This window comes from Lynx rufus, unplaced genomic scaffold, assembly GCF_022079265.1.
Source record: "Lynx rufus isolate CCGP_SWC_20201006 ecotype Redwood Valley unplaced genomic scaffold, mLynRuf1.p SCAF_8, whole genome shotgun sequence".
NCBI classification, from domain to species: Eukaryota; Metazoa; Chordata; class Mammalia; order Carnivora; family Felidae; genus Lynx; species Lynx rufus.
In genome coordinates this window covers 101,985,741-101,992,345 of record NW_025814896.1, presented here as the reverse complement: position 1 = coordinate 101,992,345, position 6,605 = coordinate 101,985,741, and the positions used below count along the sequence as shown (strand labels likewise).

Genomic DNA, 6,605 nt, shown 5'->3' with positions numbered 1-6,605 from the left:
TAACAATTGGAAGTCTATTGATGAGTGATCAGCCCACATCAACTGGCCATCACCTAAGAATTCTTGGAGTCTCTAAAACGTGAGATAAGTAGGCCTGTCAACCATTTAATTAACTATGTGTACTTTGGAGAAACTTTGACTCCACTACCAACAATCTGCACTGACAGGTAAGCCTGACAGGTGGGCAGGGGGGTGGGGAAGCTGGGTGTTCTTTATAGCTTTCAGCTCAGAGACTGGACAAGCACCCTTATTTTTCTTTAAAAAACTACCTGGGGCGCCTGGGTGGCTCAGTCAGTTAAGCATCCAACTCTTGATTTCAGCTCAGGTCACCATCTCACGAGTTGTGAGATCAAGCCCCACAATGGGCTCTGAGCTGACAGTGAGGAGTTTGAGATTCTCTCTCTCTGCCCCCCACCTCCACCCCTCCGTGTGTGCATGACCACTCTCTCTATCTCAAAATAAATAAACACTTAAAAATAAGAAATTTAAAAAGTTTGAAAAAAAAAATGAAAACTGCCCTGGAGCTGCCATCCATTTAGTAATTCAGTCTAATTTGCCAAGGACTTTTTTTTTTTTTTAAGTGTTTATTTATTTTTGAGAGAGAAAGACAGCATGAGCAGGGATGGGGCAGAGAGAGAGGGTGAAGGAGGTTCCAGGCTCTGAGCTGTGGGGCTCGAACTGGTGAACCGTGAGATCATGACCTGAGCTGAAGCCAGACGCTTAACCTACTGAGCCACCCAGGCACCCTTGCCAAGGACTTTTTGTTTTTGTTTTTTTTTTTTTTTTTTTTATTTTTAAAAAAAATTTTTTTTTTCAACGTTTATTTATTTTTGGGACAGAGAGAGACAGAGCATGAACGGGGGAGGGGCAGAGAGAGAGGGAGACACAGAATCGGAAGCAGGCTCCAGGCTCTGAGCCATCAGCCCAGAGCCTGACGCGGGGCTCGAACTCACGGACCGCGAGATCGTGACCTGGGTGAAGTCGGACGCTCAACCGACTGCGCCACCCAGGTGCCCCATGCCAAGGACTTTTTGAATAACCACTGTATCCCCAGCACTTGGTGCCATAGTGTATGGGAAAAGAAATGCGTGCCATCTTATTGGACAGACAAGACAGTAGGAGATGAGGCAGTTAGTACAAGCTCCCTACTGGGGTCCGAATCAGTGTGGAGCAAGTGTTACTACTAAGATACCTGCAAACGAACGCTTCAATGCATTCACAAAAAGTATGTGTTGAACACAGGTTTGAGCGCTGAAGAAATGGGTGGAAGCAGACAGGACGCGGCCCCTGCCCTTGGTGAGCCGCAGGCTGTTATGGGAAGTGAAAATGACCAGGGGCCTCTGACTACCAGGGACCCTCTGCTGCATCTGGAAGTGTTAAGCAAGACCTTCAGGCTTGGGGCGGGGAGGGATATTTGTGGTCTGCTTTATTCCAGCAGTGACTTGAAATGAAAAGGGGGCTCATTTTTCTGTACATGATCATACACATGCGACCTCCATTATCATGCGTGTTAATGTATGTTACACATATATCACACATGGGCAAGCTACCTGACTTTCTCTGCTTCCGCTTCTTAATTGATGTTATCTACTTTCCTGGATTGTTGTGATGGTTTAATTAAGTTAGACATAATAATTAAACTGCCCTTAATAAAGTGCCAGACTCCTGGACATGATATAACGAGGGTCCCCCAACCACCAGTCAATTCTACCACTTAAAATAAAAATCAGCCCTACTATTTATTTGGTTTGGAATTCCACAGAGCAAACACTAGAGGTTGATGTTATCACCAAATCACCAAAGCGATGAAGTCGTATGGCGCTGTGGCAAAGCAAGGCAAAAGAAGGAGAAAGAGAAAGCAAAAAGAGCAGAGAAAAGGCAGAAAGAGAGAGAAACAGTGAGGGAACGGGGAGAGAAAATGTATAGACATAATAAGAGCCAGGTGGGAGAGAGATTTTATGTTCGCTTTGGACAAGCCATTCATAACCCACACAAAAGAAAGCAACGCTATAATAGATAATTATTTAGATAGTATCTACTTAATCAGTCCCAAATAGTGCTCAATTACTACAGAATTAGAAATCCTTAATTATTGGTGTGGAATTTCAAAAGAACAGCCTAGGAAGGATGCAGACGCTCCCGTTGGGTGCCCAGGTGGGACCCAGGCGTGCCAGGCTGCTGCCATCACTCACCTGGGAGAGGGGCTGGGCTGATGTTTTCAGAAAGCAGCTGGGACAATTATAGGTCTGCGGAGAACAGCTGGAGATCCAGGAGAAACAAGTGGAAGCTAAGCTGTGCCCGAAGCTATATTTGAATCGTTGTATTTTATCTGTGGCTTTTTTCCTTGAGAAGAACAAGCACAGCCATGGTGCATGCTGAATGAATGAATGAATGAATGAGGTTGAGACATTTTTATTACTTTAATACATGTTCTTTCTCTCATGCTGGTCCCATTGACAAAACAGGAAATTTATGTCTAGAAGAGGGAATACTGATTATAGTAAAGGAACACATTGCACTAGATTTTAAGTACTTTACATAATATTAAAAAAATTTTTTTTTAATTTTTAATGTTTATTTATTTCTGAGACAGAGAGAGAGCATGAGTGGGGGAGGGGCAGAGAGAGAGAGGGAGACACAGAATCGGAAGCAGGCTCCAGGCTCTGAGCTGTCAGCACAGAGCCCGATGCGGGGCTTGAACTTACAAACGGTGAGATCATGACCTGAGCCGAAGTCGGTCGCTCAACCGACTGAGCCACCCAGGGGCCCCTAAAAAAATTTTTTTAACATTCATTTATCTTTTTTTGAGAGACTGAGAGAGACAGAGCATGAGTGGAGGAGGCCCAGAGACAGAGAGGGAGACACGAATCCGAAGCAGGCTCCAGGCTCCGAGCTGTCAGCACAGAGCCCGATGTGGGACTCGAACCCACAACCACGAGATCGTGACCTGAGCCGAAGTCGGACGCTCAACCAACTAAGCCACCCAGGCGCCCCGAGTACTTTACATAATAAATAAAATCCCCAATAACTACCCTGTAATGGAGGGACTATTGTTATTCTCATTTTAGAGATAAGGAGCCTGAAGAATAAAGGTCAAGTAACTGGCTCAAGATCACACAGCTGAGTGGCGGGGCTGAGACTTGCACTGAGCAGTCTGGCTCCAGAGTTTGTGTTTCGAGCCACTAGGCCCACAACCTCTCGACCCAGTGCCCGAAGAGCAGCCTCAGACACCAGTGAAGTGAGGCTGGAAGGGACTGGCCAGGAGGGCAGAGTGTAGGGTCAGAGCATGTGGCCTTTTCCTGGAGAAGCTCCCATGAAGGAGGCACCCTCCGAGGCTGTCTGTCAGCCGAGTGTGGTGTAGGCCCGTGGGCCTCTCCCTCCAGTGACTTCCCAGCTCCTGCAGGGGTGTAATACTCAACATATCACTTCTCTAGAGTCAGAAAATGATGTGCATCCCACCCAGTGAGCAGAATTCCTGCCCCTACTCCCCCAAAATAATTCCAGGAAAACTTCGCTCCAAGGCCAAGGCGTCCTGTGGACAGTTCAGATGTGTCAGAGATTTCTTTGTGGTCCCATCAAAACTCTGCCAGTGGGTTACCTCTTGAATGAGGAGCCTTAACGAAAAATCAGAAGTTCACCTGGGACGGGAGGTTAAGGACCTGTTGCTAGAAGATGGCACTGTCTAGCCTGAGGGGGAAGCCGTCGAGGCTGACGAGGTGTGGGGGGCATTTCCTGGGGCCCTCTCCCCATCTTGCAGAAGCTTGCCCACCCTGAGTTAAGCTCTGCTCTGTTGTCTCATTTTCCATAAGTGTGTTTGTACAACTGTGTGTGTGTGTGTGTGCATGACTTTGCCCTGACAGCGTGGTGGACAAGTGGCTTTGGACTATGAGCCTGGAACACTGGGCGATGCTGACTCTGCCCCCATTAGCTGTGTGACTGGGGTCAGCTGGCTTCCTTCTCGGGGCTTCGCTGAGCTGACTTACAAGGCAGAGGAGTTGGAGATGTTCTAACCTGGTCTGTACGGTCTCTCCCTTCGCAGTCCCTAAGGAGCAGCTCCTCCCAGACCCCAGGCCCGAGTCCTCCCTTCCTACCCCAGTGGCCACCCTGACGCAGCCACCCATGAGAACTCCTCAGCCTCCCTGTTGACATTTCAACACTTTTTCCCCCTCCTCCCCCTCCCCCTCCCCCTGCGCCTTGCCGTGGGGGCCAAAGCCACAAGCAAATAGGCATGTCCAAACCACGGTTCTCACCGCACCGCCAAGCAGGCTGTTCTCAGAGGTGAGCCCCCTCCTGACCCAGACTTCCAGCCCGGCTCGCTTATCTGCAGACGCTCTGTTCCTCCAGGCCCAGCACGAGACTCGGTTTCAACACAGCCCGGCAGATCCCAATCTTCCCAGCCCACCCCATCCTCGGGCGCTGCCTCCAGCACACGCTCACACATCTCGGAGACTTGGCTCTTTGTCTGCAGGGACGGAGGCACCCACACCTTCCCTCCCGAGTTTCCCTGGGTCCCCGGCAGGAGTGGTGACAGTAGCACAGGGCAGCGGGCGGGGTGGGGGGGATTGCACAAGCCTCCTCTGGACGGGCAGTGAGAGCATCTATTTATTATTTTTCTGCTGATTTATTGGGCTGGCGGAGTCCTGCCTTTGGTGGGAAAGCCTCGGGAGCGTGAAATCCGAAAGATGGTGGCAGTGACATTAGTGGCAGCATGGCAGGACAGGAGAGCTTCGAGTCTTAAGAGATGACTCTACATCACATCTGACAGGGTGAACTCCAAGCGCTCAGCTCTTCCTCGGGACTCTACCGTGGCCTTCACGGGAGGAGCCACTCTTTGGGGGATGTTAGAGAGGCCACCACAGGCAAGCTCTACAGATTCTCCCAGTGCCCTTCCCCTCTTTAAAAAAAAAAAAAAATTTTTTTTTATGTTTTATTTTTTATATTTGAGAGAAAGGGACAGAGAGACAGAAAGTGAGTAGGGGAGGGGCAGAGAGACTGAGACAGAATCTGAAGCAGGCTCCAGGCTGTCAGCACAGAGCCCAACGTGGGGCTGGAACTCATAAACTGTGAGATCATGACCTGAGCTGAAGTTGGACGCTCGACCGACTGAGCCGTCTTCCCTTCCCCTCTTCAGTAGGGGAAAGGTAGAAGTTAGTCCTATTTCCAAGTCACTGTTTGGAGTTTGCGCTTTGCCAGTGGCTGACTTCCACTGACGTCCTGAGTTCAGTTAATTATGGGCTTTAATAGAAACCAAAATAAACTCAGAAGTAGCAAATGGACCAGTCGGGTCTCCCTGGACGTGTAACACCTTGATCCTCCTAGAAGATTCATACTCAGTGATTCCTATGCCTTCTAAGCTGTTACCTAGGCCTCCTTCAAGTCCGATCCAGCTTCCCAGTGCCCGTGCAAGTCTCCCCTGACCATCCCAGGCCTCACGATCACACCCTTTCTGAGCAGTGACTGCACACAGAGGCGCCCACATAATTTGGCCCTCAGTTGTGCAATATTGTCTATTGTTCACTAACTCCTTCTTATCTGTATTATCTCCCTCAAGAATCTCAACGACTAGGAGGCCTATTTTTTTATTTCTTTTGGAGCCTGTCTTCGATTATTTTCTGGCACAGTACTAATCACAGAGTTGGGGCTTAATAAATGCTTGCTTGATTGAGAAAGATAATACATTGTCAACAGATGAAAGGAGCCAGAGATAAGGCACAACTGTTCAAATCCCTTGGAAGAGACAGTTGCATTTACCAACTGTCGTCCAAGCTCCCCTTCATTCTCTCCTCTCCCTCTTGGGAGTCACGTGACTAGGGATGGCCAATGGATTGTGAGTGGCTGTGCCAGTGTCACTTCCCATCCGAGGGACATCAAGCCATTGGGAGTTTTCTGCACTGTTCTTTGTCCTCTGCTCCTCGCCTGTTGATATGGCTGTGTTACCAGAGAGTGGTGTCTCCATTGACTTCAGTCTCTAAGTGACCGTATGGAGCAGACCTCCCGATGTGATGGGAAAGTCAGTGATGTATCCAGAAATAAACTTTGCAGAAAACTCCTAAGGTGTGACTTACATGTGGAATTTAAGAAACAAAACAGATGAACATAGGGGAAGGGAAGCAAAAATAAGATAAAAACAGAGAGGGAGACAAGCCATGATAGACTCTTAAATACAGAGAACGAACTGAGGGTTGCTGCTGAGGTGTTGGGTAGGGGAATGGGCTAGATGGGTGATGGGCATTAAGGAGGTCACTTGTTGGGATGAGCACTGGGTGTTCTATGTAAGTGATGAATCACTAAATTCTATTCCTGAAATCATTAGTACACTATATGTTAACTAATTTGGATTTAAATTACAAAATAAATAAACTAAATAAAAACAAAAACAAAAAACAACCCCTATGGTGTGAGAGTTTGTTACTGTAGCAGAACCTAACCTGGCTAATGTGATGCCTAGTTTACTTAAATATTTTTGGAAATAAGGATGATCTTCACATTGGAAAGGAAAGACCAGGAGAAATCATTTTAGTCCAAGAGAGGCCAAAAGAGGGCATCTTGCTATGCCTCTTTGCTATTTTGTTGTTGCTTAAAATGGGGTCAAGGGAGGGGCGCCT

The 6,605-nt window shown here is 48.0% G+C and overlaps 1 non-coding gene across 1 annotated transcript; it reads right to left on the bottom strand.

Annotated features, from left to right (window-relative positions):
* Nucleotides 1–2,905: 2,905 nt before the first annotated feature.
* TRNAR-UCG (transfer RNA arginine (anticodon UCG)) lies at nt 2,906–2,989 on the bottom strand. Its single transcript has one exon. It is a non-coding gene; the product is annotated as a tRNA-Arg (tRNA).
* Between the last annotated feature and the right edge of the window lie 3,616 nt (nt 2,990–6,605).